This window comes from Rhea americana, unplaced genomic scaffold (assembly GCF_003343005.1).
Source record: "Rhea americana isolate MKP2758 unplaced genomic scaffold, rheAme1 scaffold_19, whole genome shotgun sequence".
Lineage (NCBI taxonomy): Eukaryota > Metazoa > Chordata > Aves > Rheiformes > Rheidae > Rhea > Rhea americana.
Genome location: NW_028186038.1, coordinates 990,387 through 1,002,793, shown reverse-complemented (window position 1 = coordinate 1,002,793; position 12,407 = coordinate 990,387). Strand labels below are relative to the sequence as shown.

At 34.0% G+C, this 12,407-nt stretch overlaps 1 protein-coding gene across 1 annotated transcript in view; it reads right to left on the bottom strand.

Moving 5' to 3' along the window:
- The window catches only part of ERC2 (ELKS/RAB6-interacting/CAST family member 2), a 499,935-nt gene that overhangs the window by 313,115 nt on the left and 174,413 nt on the right, over positions 1-12,407 (bottom strand). The window lies entirely within an intron of this gene.

Here is a 12,407-nt window from a genome sequence, read left to right as displayed (position 1 = left end):
TMAGAGTGAGGAAGAGGAAAGATGATTAACCAACCTATCTAACTGCTCAATGTCCTGCTGTAAAGGATACTCCTTTGAATAGAGATCAGGATGTTTATGTTTTGGAAAACATTTAGTTTACTATTACAATTTAGTCTACTATTTTAGCATATCAGTTTATGTAATATGCCATAATTAATATGCCTAAATCCATAAGGTAAGAACAAAAACACGCTGTTTGTGTATGCAACRCTCTTGCTGTCTGCAACGGGAGTCTTCCTCATTAAAAAGTTGCAAAATTTGATATGAAAAGTGTGCCAAATAGCCTGTATATTTTAGCAATGCTTCTGTTCCATAAAATACTTACATAGGCAACTGACTTAAGTGAGTTCCTTTTACTGAAAGCAGGGTTCCAACATGAAGAGCCTTTTACAAGAATTAAATTGAACTGGTAGAAAGTATGTTTAGCAAATAAATAAAAGGCACATAATAAAATAAATAAAATAACAAAAAATAAATAAAAGGCTTCAAAAGCCTTTTCAAAATCCAAAAATGGATTGTCTATCCATTTACTGTTTTAGAATAAATGAATTAAATAAATTACAACTCTTGCAAAAGACATAYAGTGCAAATATACAGCAAAATCTAAGAAATTCCATGGGAAATGGAATGCAGCAAAATTACAAAAGAACACTGGAGAAGTTCAATGTTGCACTGTCTCCACAACTCATCATTACACTACTTAATTTTGATTTCTATTTCCAATCCTTTTGATTTCTATTTCCAATACATTTGATTTCTATTTGTGAATTACAGCATATGGAAACCTACATCATGCTCCCAGGTCACCAAATGACCTCAAGAACATAAGGTTTCTTAACCTGTCCTGCTTTGCCACATCTGCTGGGTAAAATTTATAYGAAATGATCAAAACATCTTTATGAAGTTTTTTTTTTTCAAATGATGTAAGACCCTCAAAAAACATCTGATAAGCAGATCAGCAGAGTTACCAGAAATGCCTAGAAAATGTTACCACAGAGCATAACAAATTTCATTCTTAAAACAGATTTTTCTTTCATATCATGGCATTCAGATAGATTAAGAAACATTGTTTTCTTTCAGAACGTATTATATTGCAGTTGACATAGGACAGCACAGTAAGAACCCAGTCTACATTGACAGCAATATGCGCACACACAATTCTCAGACCTTAGCAGCAGTTTCTCATCACTCCCTAGATCATACTTTCAGAAGTTGCATCAAAAATGAAGAATATACTATCTCTATGCTAAAAACAGATTAAATGGAGTTACTGTGGGGAGTACGTCTGTGTGGATGACTGATTCGGCAATATCAGAAACTCTGATCAGGACACTCTGCTGTTTGCCTTTATTTCTGAGAGCAGTAATCTGCTGTAGTACGCAACAAAACAGCGACCACAAATATCTTTCCTGGTAACAATCACGCTGGGCCGCATCACAGCAAAGCGGCAGTTTGTGGATGGCAGCAGCTGATGGTATTGATCACTGAGAGCTTTATAAACTTTGAAAGACATTTATGCCTTTTCACCCCCAGGCCACGCAGCGTGCTCTTTACATGGTGGACTGTTACCCATGCAGTCGTGTTACTTGCTCAACAGCTCTGTTCCTACACGCGTAAGACAAGACTATTGCCAGATTCCAGATGCATACGGAAGGCCCCACTAAGGAAGTCTGTTGGCAATGCCCTCCCCAAACACCACCATTATTTTAGATGTTACAGTCTCCTTCTCACAACAAATATCTCCAAATATTGTACCAGATACATTTTAGGTATTTGTATGAAATTCTTATTTTTCAACAATATCCTATAGGTGTGACAAGCCAAGAAACCACCACAGGCGGCCTGCCACTGACTTACAGCTTGTGTATATGTAAAGTTCAGCATTCATTGTTTTGTGTTTGTTGAAATTGTTTAAAACTGAGGTTCAAAGCTCTACAGGAAACCTGCGTAACTGTAAATAATTAACTATCTTCAACGTTATAAGTAGTTTATAGTATTCTTACAGTAGTCCCAACCAACTAAACTTAAAGAATAAAAAAAAAAGCCTTCTTAATAAATGGAGACTTCCTCTGCTCTGCAGATGCCAAAGGTTATATAAAATTCATAATTTCTAATGTACAGTTATTATGAAGGAGGAAAAACAGTGGTAAAACCGAAAACCGCAGGATATGGTCAACTTGCAGTAGACTTTGTAACAGAAAAATCTAGTGGGATGTTACATAAAATGTACTCTGAGATGCCTAAATAAGGATGGATTTGAAGCAGTAATGTACTAAGGACAACTCTATTTTAAAAGGAAGCAGCTGTTTTAGTCTTTCATTGGACATTTAGGACCAAAAGACAGTAAGAGTAAATAAAATCAAAAGTGCATACCTTTACACAGTAAAGTAATGATCAAGAAAATTCTCTTAACAAATACTGCAAATCAAATTCAAGAGTGATGAAGTTATTAATCACTAGGGTCTAACAAACAGATTCATGAGCTTGTCTCATATTTGATAATATAATGCTACCCTGGAAAACATACCAATGTATTATTGCCTTCAAGATATCTTTCTGGTAGCATTTATTAATTGAATTGGTACTGCAGTCTTCACATGAAAAGTGTTTAAATTCTTCAGTGATAGATAATTCAGACTTCACATTAAAAATTTACACTTTCCTGCTTAAAAATCTCAATTTTGAGCACTCAGGATAGGATTTAAATATGCTTTTAAAATTAGCCAAATTATTATTCTCAACATGGATTCAAATTCTTGGGGCTATTCTTAGTGATTTTACACTTTTTTTTTTTTTTTGCTATCCACTTTATATAATAATGCAATTTTCTCATGACCAGTGCTATTTTCACTTAATACAATTCAGATTTTAATAGAAGTAGGATTCTTTACAATTACTATTAAACTAGATTTAAAAGTTTCTGTTACAATTACAAAGCTGAATTCTACACATGTGTAACTTCACTGAACTCAACACTTACGGCAATAAAAATTTGGTCCCCATATGCAAAAGTATGTGTCTATAATCAAAACCACTTAATTTTAGGCATACTTTGTTATAATTTTTTTCCTCTTCTCTCGCGTCACACATTTCTAGAAAAAGAAGTCTGAAGTTAAAAAGTCTGAAGTTAATCAGTTATACTGACATCATAGAGATATATAATCAACAAATAAAAATCCACAGTGCAGCTGCATGCRTGCATGGTTATTTTAAATCAATTTAAAATAAAATTAAAATTAAATAAAAAATTAAAAAATAAGTTAAAAATTTTTGAAAGTAAATTGGAAGGCACATTTGAGKCATAAGTCTTCATATTGCTGTGGCAAATGCAAATTTTATGTCTTTTTATATACACGGTTTGTTATATCCATTCGTTGATATGTAAAAAAGACTCCACTTGTTCTGTAAGATGTGAAACACTAAGATATATATAGAAAGGCTGCTGGGAAGACCTTACATAGAATAGTTCACTCTTGTAAACGATCTCTAATAATATTTTTCTTCATGTGTATATTTTATATAGATACAGAAACAGGATACATGTGTTAATGAGTTAAGAACTTTTTATTTTATGGCGAGGGTATTAGTCACATCTAAAATTACATTAACTGGTGTTCAGAGGACTGCACACTATGCTTCTTTCTTTACTTTCGTCCAAGTATTAATGATTCTAACAACTACCTCATGACACCCTGTGGAATCCTTAAGCAATTGCACATTTCAGCTTCATCAAGCTGCATTCTCAAGCAACGAGGAAATAAAACAGGAGAGTGAATACTGATTACGTGTTTTTTGAAGCAAAGTTAAGATCTGGTCCTTTATTATCATCAGCTTGACCTACCCATTCCACGCACCCTAAATTATAGTACTCACTTCCTATGCACAGTGCTTATCTGAATTCCACAGCATTTACACGATTTCCTTCCTCTTAAAATTAATTTAAAATATGATCCAACCCTTAACCAAGAAAACATGTTCTAAAATTATTCAGCATTTACAAAATTCTTCCCTCAGAGGTAAAGAGAACAGGCAGCAAATTAAAAACATCCCTACTGAATCACAACTGCTTTAAAATCAGTCATTCAATGCATAGTCCACAGATAAAACAAGAAAAAAGGATTTCATTATTCTTCTATCTGTGCTATATAAATCTGCAGAAAATACACTGAAGGGAACAGGACCACACTGGGAATCAGTACCGCAGAGAGTGAGTGTGTTTGTTGGGATGGGCACGGGATTAACAAGGACCTGCTAATGCAGAGTTACTATCTAGTTTTGTCAGCATGTAACTTACCTATCTATGCTTCTATGTTGCTGTGCCATTAGCAATTTGAAAAGAAATTGCTCCATGCTTTCTGTATTTCAGAAAATGTGTATTTCTGCAGCTTAACACAGGCTTTATTCCTATTTAGAAAAACCATTTACACTTACAGATAAATGTCCTTCCTATGGGGCATCCTCTCAATAAACTGGAAGTGCTAATCTTGTCACTTTTTAGCGACTGTCTCAGGAATGTTTCTTTAATACTCACAAGATTAAATTAAATCTCACCAGCAGACAGGCTTTATAATTCTATAGTAACTCAAGTTCTCAAAAGAAAATTGCTTTCATTATCTAAATTAAAGACGGTTACCGTACCGTGGAATTTGCCAGAAAATTCTATAATCAAAGGAACTGTTCCAAGGTGTAACAATTTGCCTTTATTGTATGTATTGATATGTATTAAAGTATAAGAGAGTGTAAGTCTAAGAGTGAATTTAACAGAGAATCTCTAAGCCTACCTTGCGAAAGCTTAAAGTCTCATATACCTAAACGTAGTTCCATATAGTTTCCACTCTACTTTGTATTTATGAATTTTAAAAAACTCCAATAACAAATATGTTATAATACTAGGTTTTATAATTCTAAAACTCAGTTTGCTTGATTTGACAACTTAATAAGTTGTGGGGGAAAACAACTTAATAAGCAAGAACATGCAAGAACATAAGCAGTCAACATGAACATAAAAGTATGGCTTTTAAATCTTAGTATTCATTCTCAGATGTTAGCTTACATTTATAAAAGACAAATTTAAGTACTAAGCTGAACAGAAAAAATAGGTAGCAGTAGCTCAAATGCAAATAGTCTACATGACTATTTACAAACAATTCATTTTTATCRGTTAGTATGACTCATGGTAAATGTTCTGTCTCATGCTACCAGTGGTCCATTTCTGACTCATCTCAGCATATCTCAGAATCTGGTATCACAAAAGAATTAGCTTTGGCAGCGACTGAGTACAATACATGTATCTACAGATATCCTAACATCTCTATTTGTGTGCATGTGTGTGCACGCATAATTTGTAATGAAATACAAAAAAAAATATACATCAAGTTAGTCAAAGTATTTTTAAAATTCCATTATATATTTTAACTATCTGAAGCTTCATCCAATAGGGGAAAAAAGCACCACGTCTCTATAGGTTTTCACTGACATTCATGATACGACTTTTTTTTTTTTCCCCCAATTTAAGTGGAATTTCAATCAACAAAATGAGTTCAGCAACTTCCGCTTCAACAGTTTGGTATTCTAAAACTGTTTTTAGTTTTGCAAAGAGAGAAGCCCCRAAAGTGCTTTATCACTCAGTATCACTACCTTTCACTTGTTCCTTTTTTCCTTGTAAGTAGGTAGACAGATCAGCATTAAGTCTATTTTCTTCAAATGTCAAAATATTAAGCCATTTAGATTAAAAAAAACGTGATAAAGAAATTATACTATAAATTTTTATAAATGCTATAAAATTCTATTATTCAGTTTGCAACTAAATGTATTTATTAAAGTATAAGATTTTCACTAATCTTGGCTTTACCAAGATAATTGTAAAAAGGCTTACAGATCTTACCAATACATAATGGAATTCTCTTCAATTTCATTCGTACCTCCAAAAGCTATGAAGATGTTCAACTATTTCTCAAAAGAATGAAGACTCTTACCTATACTTGCCTAACACACCATCTGTTCTCAATTTAAGATATTTCCAGAGTTCCTTCCTGTTACTATCTTCCAAATTTATATTCTCCAGACTAGCACTGTGCTTACTTCAGGTTAAAAATACCATAYGGCTCAAGAGTATCTTCCAGTCTTATGTTCTTTCCATTATTTTGCCCCACAAGATTTCTTCTTAAACCTCATAGATTTTTACATAGTCCAACATCACACAAACAGTTCATTCCTACAGTCTCAGAGTGATGGTGGGTTACTAAAACCTAGCCAGTAAAATCAGACGTTAAACTGTCTACAAATTTTACATAACCTGTTAACATAGGCAATCGGATAAAGAAATACAGAAAGATTGAGGGGGGAGGGAATAAATAAAAAAAAAAAGAACGAACTCAGTCAAGTCTCCAAGTAATCACTTAAGCTGACTATTGGGAGAAGAAGCAGCACAACATTTCTAGCCACAGGGATGGTGTGCACCCAAGGAGAAATCAATATCCAAATCAATGAGTTTGCCAGGATYTGATGAAAGATCTTTCTGAATAGCTCCTTTCCCGCAAGCTTCCTTCAAGACTACAGTTCAAAGCAGCAGAGCCCAGCTGCACAGCGGCAGGCACAAAGAAGCCAATGAAGAACCGCTGCCTTGTACGTCAGCCTTCACACTAACCTGATGACAAGGGCAATAGCGAAAYGGCATGCTCTAGTAATTACCCTGTTGCTACCTTCCCCAACTCGTGTTATCCAAGCAACAAGGAAAATAATCCAGCAGAATTTTGCTTACTTCACAAGCATAAGAAACAGAAGAGACATAAGATTAGAGTAAGAAATTAAAAAATATTTAAACGGAATATTTCTTCCTGAAATACATTTTCAGTGTTTCCCTCCAAAGGTAAGGTAGTTCTATATAACACATTTTCTGCTTACTCAAACTCATCCAGTTTTCACTGCTAGGATTAAGCAGATTGTTAGATTAACACTGTGATTTGAAAATTTCTTATGGTTATTCAATATTCTTATATCGATACTTTTTCTTTTCTCTTTTTTTTTTTTTTAACTGTCACATTTATGTGATTAAAAATCACCTGTTTTCTGCCATTTTGCCTAATATAACAGGATCATCTTCCCTTTTGCTTTCAYTGGAGTTGTTAATCTTTTCATGTGACCTTGTCACTAATAAAGTAGCAAGTTCTTTGGGACAAGAGAATGTTAATTTATATAGCGTTTAAACAAAACAAAACTTCAAATTCTATTTGGAGTTTTTGCAGGAATTCTACAATATAAAATAAAATTAAAACACACACACATACACAAACCAGTACGTTACCTAAGATATCTTAGGTATATACTATATACTTACAAAATGCTACTCTTACTGTTCAGTATCAAAAATGCTGATCAAGAATTTATAGAGAAAATATCCCATGGGATTACACTGTCCTTTTTAATATGTAATGACATGCTAAGTTAGCTGTGTGCTGCTTCGCAGAGAGAGAACAAGTGTCAAGTCTTGGAATGACATACTAAGTACTATTAATTTTGTAACGCAAGACTGTGTTGAGACAGTCATAAAAGACTGCAGGAGAATTTGAACTCTGCCTTATTTAACAGCTAGAATAAATTTGCTTCAAAAACGAGCACTAGCAATCAGCTGAAATTCTGAAAAAAAGGACTGCTCGGTGTTTGTGACTACTTCTATCCCAGGACTATTCAAGACTGCCTTCTATGAAAACTATTTACTCACAGATTACTCTCCAGCCTTTTGTTAACCTGCAAAACCTGGGACTAACCTACTCAACAGAGCAGTCTAATGCATACAGCAGATGAACCCACATAAAGAACTTGAAAGAAACTAACTTTATATAATGGAGATGCATACTATGCAAGCGCACTTAGTATGAAACGATGCAGRGAAGAGGACAGCTCAGTTTTTGTTTGTTCACATGCAACAATGTATGATATTGAAAGTATAAAATTACAGTAATGACAACAGGACATCAGATAGAGATTATCTTCTGCATACACTGTTCAAAAGAAAAAAGCAATGTGTGCATGGCTGACCCCTTATGAGGTTGAATAAGCAACAAGAGTTGAAAGCAATGACTCTTTTGTATGTTCTTTTACAAATTCAAACCCCATACAGTGTGCTTAAGTATAAGGTCAATATTACGCATAGCTTCACAGAAATGCCTGCTTTCATAGTATCAACTAAAGAGACAAATTTAACTTTTAACTTCACTGTGCCAGCTCATTCGGTTTAAGGTGCTATGTTTTACTATGCAGTCTTATAAAATGGCTGCTTTAGTGATTGTACGGAAAAGAAATAATTACTAGAAACTGAAGCCAAACATATTTCAAAGTTTTCTGTAAAGACACTGTGTACATCAGCCATGACATGCAAACTACAAATTCTGAACCTGGTGTTTTTATACAAAGATTTTAAGACTGAAAAAACAGAGCCAGAAAGGAGTTTTCCTTTGGAGTAACTACTGGCTAGATATCACATCATGGATTTATAAAGATTATTTTTAAGAAGATTAGACAAACATTTAGCTATGGTGGCTAAATGATTCACTTCCATTTATTTAAGCATTCATCCTCCCCTAGCGGTGACTTCGCTTCAGTTCCACTAAGGAGTATCCATGTTCTTCTATAACTGGAACTAATATTTCAGCAATCCCAGTTTAAATCTTTTCTGAGGTTACTTCTTTCATCTGGAAGTTTCTGTTCAATTAATTTTCACTTCTTTTTTCCCCCCTTTGTTGTGAGAGAGGGTTTCTTTTTCAATAGAGGACAAAATCTGCATTAGATCTATGGATTTATGCTTTACAATTTTCATTTATAAATGTAGATTACTCAGAATTTAATTAAAGACAATTAAATTGTGCCTATTAAGGAATACATGGTCTTCCCTTGTTATTTATTGCGACAGACATACACAGTAATACAACAACGAGCACGTACAAAGTGGTTAGCTCTCAGCATACAGAACAAACTAACATTTGGAACCTTTTGGAAAAGAGATTAGAGGGTACTTAGTAAAATTATTCACAAATTAACCCAAACCTTTCAAACAGCTATAGCTAGGAATTTCTTCTATTATTGTTATTTTATGACCACTCCAACAGGTCCCTAGAGACCTTTTATCACAGTTTAACTTTTGTAGAATTAATCCATGAATTTTCATGCGAGAAATGCAGGTCCAGTTCCTCCYGGCTCTTGTAGAAACCAGAGCTCATTCTCCATTCCCTCCAGACAGCGCCCTTGTCTCTCTTACTCAACAACAATCTTGCATGAGATGTTTCATTTTTTCCTGAAGACACTGTTCTGTGCTGAACTGTAATTACCTAAGTGTTATTCGGAGCAAGGACTAGATCTCACTTCCCTGATTAGTCTCTCTGTTATTATGTGAGACACTCATTTTTACTCTGAGTTAACGAATGTTTGAATAATCTATACAGTATGCAACAACTCTAACAGAAAACAACACGAACAAAAGATAAATGGTGTACTGTAACAACATGCTTTAAAGTAAACTACACTTTGAATTTTCAACAGAAGACAGAAACCAGTACACACCTAGAAGGAGAAAGCTTTGTCAAAAGAGAAAGTACTAATAATAAGTGCAAAATAACTCTCTACAGGGAAAAGCAAAAAAAAAGCTGAGAGAGGTCAAAAAGCAACCATTTCAGTAAATACTAAGAATAGTAGAGGATCACAAAATAAAAAAAATCTGAAGAAAAACTGAACATGCAGCATGATAGTCAAGACATCAAGCTTGTAAAGCATAGTGCTGGAAAGGATAACAAATATGCAAAAAGACACAAAGAACAGAATAGAGAAAACACCACTTTGGATGAAAAATTGTAATTTTGCTACTGAGCACTTAAGTTGTGACAGCAACCAAACCTAAGGAAAATACCAGACAAAGAAAGATAAGAGTCTGCACAGATGCTGACAGGTGGACGTGGAAGCTTTCAAGGAACAGCTGAAATAAAGAGAAAAGAACTGGAGACAGGAAGCTAATAAAAATGTGAATAAAAAATGTGAAGTAAGCAACAAACAGTGCCAGCAGCACTGAACGCGAAAGGAAAAATGAACAAAGCAAAGGCAGTTTTATAACTTGATTTGATCAGTAAGATCAACTACGACTATGCATACCTAGTAACAATCAGGATAAAACACATTTCTAAGAGAAACAACGTTTTACGAGAAACAATGGGGGTTAAATTTAATTCTTCTTCAAGATATATCTAAGTCTTGTGTATAAACAAAATCAAAACCTACAATAAGAAGGGAGACCTACAATACTTTCAAATTCAGCATGCAGAAGTTTCTGCACACTTAATTTTGAAATACTCTCCTCCTCTACCACTTCATGCTTCATTATGGGGGGAGAGGGAAGAAGGGAAACAACTATAAACGTGAGACACTCAACAACAGAGTGCCCAGATTTGGGCTGAGGTTAAAAGTAGTAACAAGAATTTTTTTTTTTCCCCAAATCAGATTATGGTATAGGAATCCCTCTCTGCCAGCTGGTGAATGCTATGACAATTTCCATTATAAATTTTTTCATTAGACTGTGATAGGTAGTTGCTAACAGTGAGCTGTCCTCGACTTTGGAACAAAGTTCCCACCAAGGTTCATTAGAGTTTTGATTCATCAACCTRTCACACTGTCAAGCTAACGAACTTTGCCAGAACGTTAAGGTTGTCGAAGAGGATGTGAAAACTGTCTTAGATACACCTAGGCCTTCATTTTGTTTTATGCAGTTGTTTTCAATACACAGGGTAGAGCCACATGAATGCCTATAGTTTGGGGGTTTGCTTTGCTTTTTTTCTTTTCTGTTGAAGAAACAAGGTAAGTATAATAACAAAGCCACAATAATTCCAGTCTGAAACTTTCACATGCAACTTTTTCTACTTTTAAGGAAAAACAAAGCATCAAAAAGAAATAAAGTCTAGATAATGCTTTCAAATAGCTGTTTTCATATTTCCATTAAAAAAAGAAGTTAAATTTCCCTCAAGTCTCCAATATATTATTGTTATTCTGGAGAGGGAAACCACAGAAAAGATCATATTTTTATTCATACCTTTATGTTTTTACGATGTCCAACGTACAGTATGACTATAGTAAAATATTGGAGTTGACTGCAAATACATTATTAGAAATTCAGAAAATAATTGGAAAATAAGAATCTTACATCTGTTTTTCTCATTAGTTGGTATCAAAACAAACCATTTTCAAAATTGTCACATACTTCACAGATACAGTAAGCTGAAGAGAAACACGGTCTTAATCATAGATTTTCCGTATCTGAAGCCCACTCTCCACAGAAACACTGCAAAGAAAATTTGAACCCCACTGTCACAAAACATAGCTGTAGAGATCCATCACCTGAACATAACTACGTTACTTTTACTAAATCGTAACGTATGTACTAAAAGGGTTTTGTCAAGTTTGTTTACACCACATCTCTGTGTTAGAGAGCAACYGATTTAGGAATACAGAGATATTTTGAGGCCTAGAAAATATATCCTAGGTAGAAAAAGGGTGCTACAGTTTAGTCCTTTAGGTCTGTCTGTACTTTTGATACTTAGTGACACTCTACACATTCACCAGTCACAGTACGGTTCTAAAGATGCCAAGAACAAAAAGAGTATCATTAAAAGACATGAAAGTTGCATTAATATCAAGCTTCTGGATTGATGGGACACAGTAATTACTTTTTTTCTAAAGAAGGTGAGAAAGGCAAACAGACCAGTGGTTGAGTTCAAGAGATTTACTCACATATTCAGCAAGTATTTCCCAACTCATTACAACGTTCTTAATGAGTCAGTTTATAGATCTGTTAAATGTGAGTAGTATCAGTCAAGAACTGTACAGAAGCATGAAGTAGCAGTACAATTTTTTAAAAAAAAGTTTAATACAATCAGAAATTTAGCTAAAGGGAAAACAGAATATATGTGCCCCTTAATTTGGGAGAGTGGGAAAAAAATAATAATAAAAATAGATTCATGATGTTGATCATTACAAGAAATGTATATCGTGTGCTGGGAACATGCACTTATATTCTCTGGACAGTACCTGCAATAAGGTGCTATTGCATGCAAATGTTAAAAATGAATGAAAATGAAATTTTCATAAAAATGAAATTTTTAACTATAATCTCAAATATCAGCCAACTATCACACACACATGAACATTTAAAAGCTATGAGAGCATCCTAATTTTTATTTTCTTTAGAAACAAAGTGTGTTCGTTTTTATTATACAATTACTGCAGGTAATATTTCACCTATCTGTAGTTACTACAAGATTCTAGATTTCTTCCCTAGCATAGGATTCAAATCTACTGGTACAGGAAGCATTTGGAAGAAACAATAAGCCTTAAGAAAGAACGGGGTTGAT